At 58.2% G+C, this 12,304-nt stretch overlaps 1 protein-coding gene across 5 annotated transcripts in view; it reads left to right on the forward strand.

Moving 5' to 3' along the window:
- ACTL8 (actin like 8) overlaps positions 1–12,304 on the forward strand; it is a 75,000-nt gene that overhangs the window by 3,929 nt on the left and 58,767 nt on the right. The gene's annotated exons all lie outside the window — the stretch shown is intronic.

Here is a 12,304-nt window from a genome sequence, read left to right on the forward strand (position 1 = left end):
AATGGGAATGTTCTCATGCATCTACAGAATTGTTGGCAGGACTGAGTGGGATGATGCCCATGGGGCCTTTGGCATGGGGCTGGCATGGGGTTGACGTGCCTGGGGCATTGTAGCCAAAATGCTGGTTTTGTTGGGTGTTTAAGCCGGGGTTTTCTGGTTTCTCCCTGGCACGAGCTCCCATGTGTCCAGAGATGGAGCCTCGAGGGGCGGACAAGGGTCTCAGCACGCTGCCCGGAGGCACCTCTGGGCCCAGAAAAGGCAGCGCTCCGCTGCCCGCTGCTCCTCAGTGCCTGGCACTTTCCAACACCTTCTTGTGGCTTCCCTCTGGGGAGTGGACCCACACGGTGGCCTTGGGTTCTGGGCTCTTTGCCCAGCCCCTTGACAATCACCTCAACTGGCTCCCTGCCAGCCTGAGCCCCAAGCCTCCGCACCCCAGCAAGTCAAACGGCCATGATTAGTCAAATAAAATTTCCATCTGTTGAGGAATTTTCAAGAGTTATTACTGGCTATAAAACCGATCGGAGGAGAAGGATGGCTCTGAGGGGGTGAGTGCCTCTAATTGTGCGGTAGTGACTTTTAAACAAGGTTGCAGATGTCCTTATCGCAGGGATCCAGATCCCGGTGGTGGGCCAGGCCGGGGGGCTGGGCTCTGCGGGCCTCCTTCACTGCAGAGGGAGGAAGAAGAGGGCCCTCTGCATTCAAACCTTGGGGGTCGTGGCATTTCAGCATGATCCTGGATGCACAGTGCAGGCGCTCAATGAATGCACGTTTCTGCTTTCTCTGCTTCCCTCAGTCTTCCTCTGGGGCCTGAGGCAGGCTCCTGGTCAGAGGCAGCAGTCTTTCTGGGCCAGGGTCCCACTGTAATAGACTCAGTGTGACCAGCAGTGTATAACACCCCTGGGCTTCCATAGCTTCATCTCTGAAATGGGACAATTAATTACCAAGCATCTGTCCCAGAGGAACACCGAGAGGAAAGGTGTTTGAGAATGTGGGCCCAGCCTTGTTCTCTTATAATATACTGCTCTGCTCTGGTGCCTGGCTCATTTTATCCCCTCCGCGTCTGGGGTTGGAGGTGACATCTTTCGTCTTGGATGGGGAGGTTTGAGGTGGCTGAGGGACTCCTCTGAAGTCACCGGGATGCCAGGGCCTCCTGAAGTCCAGCCCCCTTCCTTCGTCCTGCCTGAGAGACTGAGAGCAAGACTGTGCTCTGGGGGCAAACTCAAGTTCCTGCTGACTGGGGTGAGCTGGCGAGATCGGGGGTCTTGCTGAAAAGGATTCAAATAGCACTGAGGGTAGAGATAAATTACCCGACCCAGAGAGAAGGGTTCCCAGGGTCCAGACCCCCAAAGGCAGGGCTTGGGCCTGCGACCTGAAGACACACAGCCCCTGGCCTGCTAGGCCAGAGGTCTCTCCGTGGTCACTCTCCATTCCTCCCTGGCCTTCCTGCCCACCTTCTGGTCAAGTACAAACTCGCCTGCTGCTCCCTCTGGGGCCTTTTAAAATCGGGGGCACACGCCCAGACCCACAGCCGGCAGCGCTTTCTTTCCTTAGAGCCGGTTGTCAAATAGCTGACACCTGGGCCCGGGAGCCGTCGGGACTCCGGCCTCGCTGGCCCTGGCTCTGGTAACTCTGGCGCTGGGCCCCTTCCCCTGCTGGGCACTTTGCGGGGGCCTCTTAGTTGGAGTGTCTGGAGTCCGCTGGGGATGGAGGGGCTGATGCTGACGTGCGGAGCCGAGCCCTGTGGTGGGGCCTGTCCTCAGGGACGCCTTCTCCCTGAGTACCCTCCCCCCCCCCCCGCCCCAGACTGGGTGTTTCTACAGCTTGTTCCTTTGGGCCGCTGGCGGCTGGTGAGGGGGAGTCCGCCGTGCAGGGCTTCTGGCTCAGCGGCAGCTCCGCGTGATCTGCTGCGTGAACCCGGGGCTCGGTCTCCCATCTCTGTGACGGGGAAGGTCAGCCTGCCTTGTGGGCTGATCGTGAGCGTGCGGGGGAGAAACTGCTGGCAGGATCAGGTCTCCAATTCTCTGTTTCCCCTTCTGAGGCACGCGAGGCCGTCTCTGGGGAGGGGAGGCTTTTGGGGCTGGGTGAGGATCTAGAACTTTCCCTGGTACTCCACTAGGGGATGAGAGACCGTGTGATGGGGTAGGCGCCAGGGAAGGGCGTTGGTGCCTGTGGGGTTTGGGTCTTTGCATGAACTTCCATTGTGCTGACGACTTCATCCCCAGAGGGCTCTCAGGGTGTCTAAAATAGTGGGGGGGGGGGGGCGCTTCGTCAGTGCAGTGCCTGTGGTGGTCCACGCGTGTGCCCTCATTTGTGCCCCACCTCGTCCCCTTCCATTCCCCCCACCCCCAACTCCTGCTCCTTCTGACGTTAATATAGCAACACAGCCGTCGTCACTCCTTTCACAAAGGATGAGACGGGCCTCGGGGCTGGGGCTGCGTGGAGAGAGGTGGCTTCAGGCCTGGGAGCTCGGCCTTCCTGTCTCTCTAACAAATACAGCGTTTACCTGGTGAACGTGCCCGCTGATGCCCGATGCTGTGACAGGGCAGGAGAAGCCAGCCCATCCGGTGCCCCTGGTGGGTGGGGAGACGGGCAGTGAACAAGCCCACCCAGGCGTGGAAGGATTGCTGGTTACAGCAGCGCTGAGACCACCAGAAGTGGGTGGCGTGGGTGAGGGGTGGGGCGGGGGGCCTCCGCGTTCCCTCAGTCACACTGCATGTTCCTGCCCCCCGTGGTTCTCCCATCTCAACCTGGGGAAGGACGGGCTTGGCGGTGGGAGCCCCCGCCTGGAGTCTGGCCGCTTCTAGCCCCTCCGGGTCCCCTCCCCACCTCCCTTCCCTGGGACGATGACAGTGTAGGACCTCTCGCCTGGAAGGAGAGTCTGGTGAGTCCCGTCTGGAAAGGATGGTTTGGAGGGCACAGAGAATCCCCCTCAGGCTTGGAGAGGCTTTTCTAAGGGGCTGATTTCATCTTTTCGTCCCAATTTCTCATTAACTGGAGGCCTTCTCCGGGGTTTCTGGGCTCATGCCCCGGCCTTGGGCACTGGAAGGCCTAGAGCAAAGTGTTCCTTCATCTTACTCCTATGTTTTCCCTTCTGCCCGCCACCCCCTGCCCAAAAGAACAGGGGACTGGGGGCTTCCAGCTGAGAGGTGTAGTGGGTGGTGGGCGTCCGCCGTCGGGAAGCCCCAGTTTGAGGCAGAGCTCTGTGCTTTACTAGCGGATGGCCCAGAGAGTCTGAGCCGTAGCTTCTGTCCGCTAAGTGGGAGCATAAGCTCCCAGCGCCGTCAGCAGGGTTAATGAGACAGTGACTTCTCTCATACTTTCTATCACAATGACAGTGATTTTTGGCGATGTGTCCCAGATCCAGTAGCAAAGGACAGAAACAGCCACGAGGTGTGGAGCTGGCTGAGGCTCCGGAAGCCGGCGGCAGAGCTCGCTGGGTTGCCAGGGCCCTCGATGTGCTCACGGCCTCTGGCTGGCCCCTCACTCAGGTGGCCGGCCTTAGTGTGGGGCCCCTCTGTCTTTCCCTCAGAGTCTGGTCCTCATCGCGTTTATCGGTGTCCTCTCCAGCTCTGATTTCCCCTCTTCTTTTTTGAAAATTGTTTGTTTATTTTTGGCTGTGCTGGGTCCTCCTCGCTGCACAGGCTTTTCTCTGGCTGTGGCGAGCAGGGGCCGCTCTGCAGTTGCGGAGCACGGGCGCTAGGGCACAGGCTCAGTAGTCGGGGGTCACGGGCTCAGCTGCTCTGCGGGCTGCAGGGTCTTTCTGGATCAGGCATCAAACCTACGTCTCCCGCACTGGCAGGTGGATTCTTTACCTCCGAACCGCCGTGGAAGCTGCCTTGGATTTCCCTTCTTGACCAAAGGAAAGAGTGAGTCCCCTTTCAGTAGGAGGCAGAGAAAGTATTAGTCGCTCAGTCGTGTGTGACTCTTTGCAACCCCATGAACTGCAGCCCGCCAGGCTCCTCTGTCCATGGGATTCTCCAGGCAAGAATACTGGAGTGGGATGCCATTTCCTTCTTCAGGGGATCTTCAGACCCAGGGATTGAACTGGGGTCTCCTGCACTGCAGGCAGATTCTTTCCCATCTGAGCCACTCATTCTGTTGCAAGTTTCCTGAGGGTGAAGGCTGGCCTGGGCAAGCAGGTGACTGCAACGTGGTCCTGCCTACAGAATCCTAGTTGGAGTTAGAGATGATGGAGCGCGATATGGGGCGTGGGAGCACAGAGTGCGTGCAACTTCCCCCGGGTGGGGAGTGGCAGGGAAGGCTTCCTGGAGGAGGCTGCATCTGAGTGGACTCTCAACACGAACTGGCAGAAGGCAGGCAGATGAGAGGACTGGAAGAACAACAGGCCAGGAACAAGGAAGGCTTCTGGGCTGGGATGACCCATGCTGTGTTCTGTTGGAGGGCCAGGTGTGGGGCAGGGGATGGTGAGCGTTGACGGGGTGGAGCCCTGAATGTCAAGCCACGGAGCTTGGGGTCCATGCCGAGGGCGATGGGTGCCAGGGACGGTTTGAAACGGGGACAGTGAGATCAGGCTTGTTCTTTGATGGTTTTTATCTCTCTAGCCCAGTCATCTTTACTATGTTTTTTGCAGTTTTTTTTGCCCTTAAGGGGACTTTAGTTGTCAGAACTTGGGGGCAGGGGTGCTACTGACATCTACTGGGTAGAGGCCAGGGATGCTAATAAATCTGTCACACCGCACAGGATGCCCGTCCCCCACGACAGAGACTTACCTGGCCCCAAATGTCAATATTCCCGGGCCTGTCGATGGCCCTCAGTAATGAGGATTACTGAATGAGTATCTGGGGCAAGGCTGGGGCGACTCATATGAAGTTAGCCTAAACTTTGGGGATTTTCTTCTGCTTCGTGTGTTTCTTCCTGCTGCTCTGACGGGTGTGGGCAGGGACATTACAGATCCCCACAGGCGGGCCTGTTTGAGTCTGGGCGCCCTTGGCCGGGGCAGCCTGTGGCCGCAGCAGCGCAGCCTCCGGGGGCGCCCCTCGGTGACCCTCCTCCCGATGCCCGGGTTCCTTCCAGCCGCCGCCGCCTCGCCCCACCCAGGCGCACTGACGGTCCACCAGCCCTGCTCAGCATGCAGCCCAGGCCTGGCCCGAGAGCCAGAGCCGGGGTTTTAATGGCTGAATATTTCTTTAAAAAAACTCCGCTTGTCTCCAGGCCCTCATTCCTCCGACTCTGCCCGCCTGGCTCCCTGTGGGAGTTCATGCAGAAACCCGTGTGTTAATAGGCCCGCAGTGTCTCCGGCCGGCTCCCACTTAGCCTCCTGCGGAGAAGGCCTCACTTCTGTGCCTCTCCCAGGCCCCTGCCCGCAGCCCGAGCTGTGCTAGATTCCGGCTCCTGTGCAGGCGCTGGGGGCTGGGTGGGCACAGAATGTCAGAGTCTGCTGGGTGCCATGAGTGGCAGCACCGGGACTGCCAGACCCTGGACCCGTCTAGGGCACGGTCATTTATTTGTGCCTTGTCCGGCCACTCCCCTCTCCATAAGTGAAACAGACGGAGGCCTTCAGGGCTGTGCTGGGGACAGATCACCCGCTTTACCCAGCTTTCAAGGCCCTGTGATCTGCCTGCTTCCAGTGCCTCCCAAGTCATTGCAGAATTCCTGGAATGCTTCTGAGCTAGGCTCCCAGTAACCTTGTGTGGCTCAGTGTAAAGAATCCGATTGAAAAGCAGGAGACATGGGAGACAGCAGTTTGATCCCTGGGTCAGGAAGACATCCTGGAGGAGGAAATGGCAACCCACTCCAGTGTTCTCGCCTGAAAAATCTCATGGACAGAGGAGCCTGGCGGGCTCCAGTCCATGGGGTCACAGAATCAGACATGACTGGGCGACTGAGTGTGTGCACATGCGCGCGCACACACACACACACACACACATCCCAGCCTTATGTAATAATGGGCACACTGTTATTTCCCCGATTTTACCAGGAAGGTGAAACTTGGAGGGGTCACTTGCTCAGGGTCATACTTCTGCTGAGTGGTGGTCCGGGGCTTGGACCCCGGTTGCTCCCGCTGAGCCTGCCACCCTCAGCTGACCTTCCAACCCTAGCAGGTCTCCCGTGACTTCCCTGCAGTTGGATGAAATGAGAAGCAACCTCAGTCTGTGGAGTCAAAGGGCAGGACTGGCCTGTGAAGCGAGAATGATGATAATGAAGTCACTCAGTCGTGTCCGACTCTTTGCGACCCTGTGGACTATAGTCTACCAGGCTCCTCCGTCCATGGGATTTTCCAGGCAAGAATCCTGGAGTGGTTTGCCCCCGAGAACTTTCTAGCAATGGACCAGTCTGCCTGTGTGCTGGGCTTTCTCGTGAGGTGGTGAGCGCCCCGTTGCTGGGGCTATGCAAGCAGGGGCCTGATGGCCATTGTCCAGGTGGGTCAGAGTAGACTCTCCTCAGGTGTGTGAGGGACTGGATTAGAAGCTGTCTGAGATAAAAACCCTCTGAGCCTGGAGTCCTCTGCACCTTGGCGTCAGGCTCCCCTCCTCAGGCTGAGGAGCTGCGGCTCGGAAGAGGCGTTTCTGCACCAGGCCGCCCGTCCTGCCCTCCCCTTCCTCTGACCCCGGGGACAGGTGCAGAGCCGGTCGCCCCTCGCGTCTTGTGCAGTGACTGCACTCCGGGCCTTGGGCGGGGAGGGAGGAGGCTGGGATCTGGTTCACAGTGGCCGTGTGCCGGGCCCTGGGCACTCAGGGCTGAGGGGGTGCCGGGCAGACAGGTTTGCGTGTGGTCCTCTGGCGTCCGGGTCTTCCTCAGACCTGCAGAATCTCTCCCATGGGGCGGGGCCCGGGCTCTGTGTGTGTCACAGAGACGCTGAGACCTTGATTCAGGGGCCGGGGCACGGATCTCAGCGGGCAGCTGGGCGGTGGTGTGGGGAAGGGGTGCCCTAGGGACCCAGTTCAGAGGCGGGTGGGATGAGCTGGGGGCTTGCGGGAGCCGTGTCGGGCGGCCTTCCTCCCGCGCTGGTCCCGGGGCCGGGGTTTGTACCTCCTCCAGGTCACCGCCACGTCTTGGTGACTAACCTGGGTCTGGCACAGAGGGGCTCACGCTCCATCAGGGGACAGCGCCCGCCTGGCCTCCAGACCACAGCCTCTCCTTGAATCCAGTGGACCAGACCCGGGGCTCACGCCTCGTGTCTGTACACTCATCACGCCCCAGGGAGGAGGCGTGCTCTCCAGGAGGGAGGCACGCTGATTACACCCATTTGACAGACTAAGAAACCGAGGCCCAGGGAGGGGAGGGGGATGCCCAGACCCCTCTCCATGGCTGGCTCCTCCTGCTCCTTTAGGGCTCAGCTTCGGTTTTGCCTCTGGGATCTGTCCTGAGCCCTGGGCCACTGACACAGACTTCAGCCTCCTCGCTTTGTAGCATGTAGAAATGTCCTGTCTCTACTGCCCTGGAAGGTGAGGTCTCTGAGGACAGCGTCTGCCTTGTGGTGATCACAGGAGGGCAGAACCCACTGATCTGATGTGACATCTGGGTTCTTTTCTTTCCTGTCGCTTGGCCTGACAGGAGCTGTGAGTTCATTTTGACATCAGCGTCATTTCCCCGGGACCCTGATGAGAGGCAGAGGTTCCCCTGTGTGTTTCTGCCCCCTCTCCCAGGTAGTTAAATCTCACCCCAGGTTTTAGATCAGCCGAAGTTCACGCAGCCAGCCCTCCCGAGGGGTAATTACTATAATTTCCCCTGCATAACCCTCAGCTCTTGGCTGATATTGTGACCGAAATGTAAGGAGCCGTGACACTCCCTGCCCTTGTAATTGAGGCTTTGAAAGCACAGCCGACATCTCCAAAGGGAGATGGGGGATCGTGGCATGAGTTGGAAGCGCCGTCACATTTGAACTCTGGCTTTTTGACTTCATGGCTGTGGTGTGCATAGAACCGTGAGTAAGGGGTGGGTGCTTTGGTTCACTGCCCTGCCCTGTTGTGCTCACAAGGCTGGTCCAGCTTGGAGTCCGCGGCAGCCCCGTGAGCAGAGGGCGCTTGGCCCGGACGGTTGGGTGGAGAAGTCGTGTGTCTCCCTGAGCTGCATAGTGTGTCAGCGGCAGCGCCCCGCTCGCGCTGGGGTCTCCTGTCCCCCCATCTGGTGCTCCCCTGCTGTCTCCCACCCTTTCTTCCCAGAGGCCCCCTTAGTGAGGACCTCCTGAGGATTCTGCCACCCGGCTGACATTTAAACAGTCACATAAAAGCAAAAATCTTAACCTTGGGCACTCACGGCTCATCAGGCACCATCCGCTTCGCCTTGTATAGTAACGCATCTCATCTTCCCAGCCCGCCGTGGTGGAGGCTGTTACTGTCCCCAGTTTACGGAGGAGAAACTGAAGCCCAGAGTCGGTGTGCTGACCCGGGTGATGGGGCTGGAACCCAGGCAGTCCCCAGGGCCAGGCCTCCGATCATCCTGCCCTGTGAATGGTTCAGAAAGCCAGCTGTCCTGGATGTGCTCTGGTTTTTCTTCAGGGATTCCGTTCGTTCACTCAGCCCTTGTTTATGGGCACCGACTGTGGCCCAAGCATTGTCCTCAGTGTTAGGGATTCAGTCCTGAACGGAACAAGGTTCCTGCCCCCGTGGAACTTCCGTTCCAGCTGGGGGAGACAAACCATAAGCAGACAGATAATTCCATCTCAGAGTGGGAGAGCCGTGGAGAAAGATGAGTTAGGAAGGAGGCCCCCGTGATGGGCGAGGGAGACGCTAGCTAGAGAGGTGGGGGTGGGTTAGAGACCCGAGGGAAGCCAGCAGTGGCCATGAGGACGTGACGGGGAGGAGGTTTCCTGCAGCGGAACAGTGTGTGCAAAGGCCCCGTGGTCGGGCTGTGCGAGGCCCGCTCGAGGCGGGGTGGGAGGGGGTGAGGTCGGAGAGATGAGAGTGGGGGGTGCCGGGTGGTGGCGGGGGCGTTCGGGCAGAGGAGAACGACCTGACGTGTGCTGCTGGGGAAGGCTGCAGGCGATGCAGCGGCAGAGGAGGCAGGTGGTTGCCGTGCTGCGGAGGAGACGGGAGGTCCTGGCTGCCTAGGCCACGGTGGTTCTGAGCACGCTGTCCTTAGACACCTCTCCTCTCGCCCTCCTCCGGCGCTGGCTCCCAGTGGCCCTGCCTCGTGTCGGGCCTTCCCTCTGCTCTGGGGAGGCGGGCTGGCTGCCTGTGTGCCCAGGCCCCGGTGCTGCTCATGTGCCGGACGGTCTCGTCCTTTGGTCTCTGCGTTCTCAGCCCTGTGCCCGTTGGACACTGACTGAAGATCCACGCATGCTGTGTTTGTCCTACTGGGTCCTCGAGTTTCACTTTTGACACCTGCAGAAATACCTGCTTTATGTGTAATCTGCTCAATTACGTCTCATTGTTACCTTTTACTTTTTCCAAGCAAGAGGTACCGCTCCCACTTGGCTTCTCCGTGCACTTGGATTCTGTTTCTGACATGGGGAAATTAAGCCGTGTTACTAAAGCCATTGAAATCCTGGCTTTTTCTCGAAAGCATGAAGGTTGTGGCCTCTGCGTCTACGCAGAAGTGGTGCCCATGCGCCCCTCTGATGGGTGTCTGTGGTCGGCTCTGGGGAGCATGTGGGAGCACGTATGTGATGGGGGCTCTAGCGAATCAGGGAGGGCTCTTTTCTGCAAACTTCAGCAGAAAAGGAATTGACCAAAAGCAAGTTTATGGGATCAGGTTGAACTGAAGGACTGGCTTTAAAAGGCCAGGAGCTCAGGTAACTCTAGGGAGGCGGTCTCTTGGCAAGATCTGTTCAAAGTCTCTGGGACCCCACCAGGATGGGCACTGTGTGTGTGCACAGTTGTGTCTGACACTTTCGACCCCGTGGACCATAGCCCGCCAGGCTCCTCTGTCCACGGGATTCTCCGGGCAGGAACACGGGAGTGGGCTTCCATTTCCTATGCCGGGGATCTTCCCGGCCCAGGGGTTGAACCCGCACCTCTTGATTCTCCTTCGTTGGCAGGCAGGTTCTCTACCACTTGCACCACCAGGGTGGGCGTCCCCAGCTTTTAAGGACCAGGCAGGATGGAATTCCATGTTCTGGGAGAGACGAATCTAACTGAGGGGGCTTTGGGTGTGTGACCAGTCCTGGCTTGGGGGCATTTGGAACTTTGTGATCAGTAGTCCCACCAAGACTGGATTTTGGAATGGAAGATCAGTCCTGGACAGGAATTTGGGGTGCTTGTGTCAGAAGAAGAGGGGCTGGGCATGTGGCCACTATAAACACCTAATGTCCCCTCAGAGGATCTCAAAGATGTGTGAGCCACATCCTTCAACATGCTAAAGGCAGAGGGTGGCGCCTTACGGAATATTAGAGAGCAGGACCAAATTTCTCAGGCGAATGAAGGAGCAGAGGTCAGGGTGGACAGAGGCTGAGGGGCTGGGGGAGGTTGTGGGAACCCTGGATCTGGGTGGTCTTGAGTTGGAGGGGTAAGTGTGGGGAACGATGTTCTGAGCGAGGCTCACCGCTTGGGGTAAGTCTCAGAGGCGGGGATGTGCCTCCTGCATTTAGTGGAGGCGGAGACCAGCTGGTGATTCACGTGCTGGTGGGGAGCGGGAAGTGTGGCTGGAGCTGCAGGTGGAGGGTGGAACTGATTAGCAGGTGAGGGAGGATGACTGGCTGGCCGGGGTGGGAGCGGATTTTGAGGATTCGTGGGTACACTGGTTTATGGGGGACCTGGGGGCTCAGACAGTGAAGAGACCACCTGTGATGCAGGAGACCCAGGTTTGACCCCTGGGTCAGGAAGCTCCCCTGGAGAAGGGAGTGGCTTCCCACTCCAGTGTTCCTGACTGGAGAATCCCATGGACAGAGGAGCCTGGTGGGCTGCAGTCGCTGGGGTTGTGAAGAGTCAGAGCCGACTCTTGACTTGTGCCTGACACTGCCGAGTGCTCTGCTGCGGCTTCGTCTGGCCTGCACGGCAAGATGACCCAGAGGGCTGCTGTCACCCCTGCATGCGGGTGAAGAGACAGGGCTCAGAGAGGTTGAGTGGCTTCACTGAGGCCACACAGCGAGCAAGTACCAGAGAGGGGATCTGAGCCAGGCCCAGCCGATGTTCTCTGCTCACCTGAGCTACAGCCATCAGCTGTGAAATTGGGGGCTGCCTGGCCGCCTGTCCTGGGCTGCGGCCCCATTGTTTTCCCCCAGCCTTTTCTTCCTCCGTGTCCTAGACAGCATTGGGCACGGCCGTGGGCCAGCAGGGGTGGTGGGAGACGGGGGTTGGGGAGGGTCTGAGGAGACATTGTCCCTGTCTCTGCAGAGCTTTCCCTCCTCCCCTGCTCCCTGCAAAGAGATGGAGCGAAGCTGGCAAAGTTGGAGTCAGCAGAAAAGTCTCATTTTTACCTTAGACACGTTTGTAGCTGACAGATATTAACCCAGCGTCTTGGCTCTCCTTCCAGACAGGTCTGAGCTGGGTCCTGCCGTGCATGTTGGGGGAGACCAGCTTTGTCATGAATCTGCTGTTGCATTTTAGGCACGATGTTTTTCCTCTGTAGGTCTCGGTGCTTCTACCAGTAAAATGGGGGTGCGGGTCCTTGGGTGGGATGTCACAAATTCGGAAGCCTGTGGGACGCTCCAGAAGAGACAGAGTGTGAAGAGCATGCTGGGGACACACGCAGGGACCCCCCACGAGAGAGAGGGTGTGGAGGATGCCGAGGGCAGAGGTGCCTGACATGCAGGTGCCTGCCTGCAGGGATGGTCCCTCATCAGCGCCCGCTGGTTGCTGCTACCTAGGGTTGCTACCGCCCAATCTTTAGATTCTTTTCCAAAAAAGGCAGAACTGAATTGTGCTGGAAAAAGATTTCAAATTTTAAATGCTAGCAACTTAATTAGAAATTTTGTGGAAGCCAGTAATAGCGGCTCCATGGTCTGATGCTGGCCTGTGGGTTGCTAGCTTGCAGTGCCTGGGCTGTTTTGTTTGGGTTTCTTCTAGCTGGCTGAGATACGGCTCCATTTAATATGCATATAAATAAAAATCAAATATTTGCCTTCCAGATATATTGATTTGTATTTATGGATGAGCTCTGTGGTTTATAATGTGCATCTAAGCTCAGAGTTAATAATGGGGCAGAAACCTCGTTGAGAAACTTTAATCTCAGATTAGGGACCCGTGTGTCTGAACCTCCCTCTGGAGTACTTCCGCCTCTAACGTCTGTCTTTAATCCTTCCTGATGCAGATGTAGCCTAGCCTCGTTTCCATGGCAACAGAGCATGCTAGTGTCTCCCCTCATCCTATATTCACAGAGAGCGAAGAGTGGGGAGGGAGGCCTCGAGATTTCCATAACCTGGACAGCAGTCCCAGGGACTTCTGCTTTCTGCTTCTGGGAGACC

Source organism: Cervus elaphus, chromosome 8 (assembly GCF_910594005.1).
Source record: "Cervus elaphus chromosome 8, mCerEla1.1, whole genome shotgun sequence".
Lineage (NCBI taxonomy): Eukaryota > Metazoa > Chordata > Mammalia > Artiodactyla > Cervidae > Cervus > Cervus elaphus.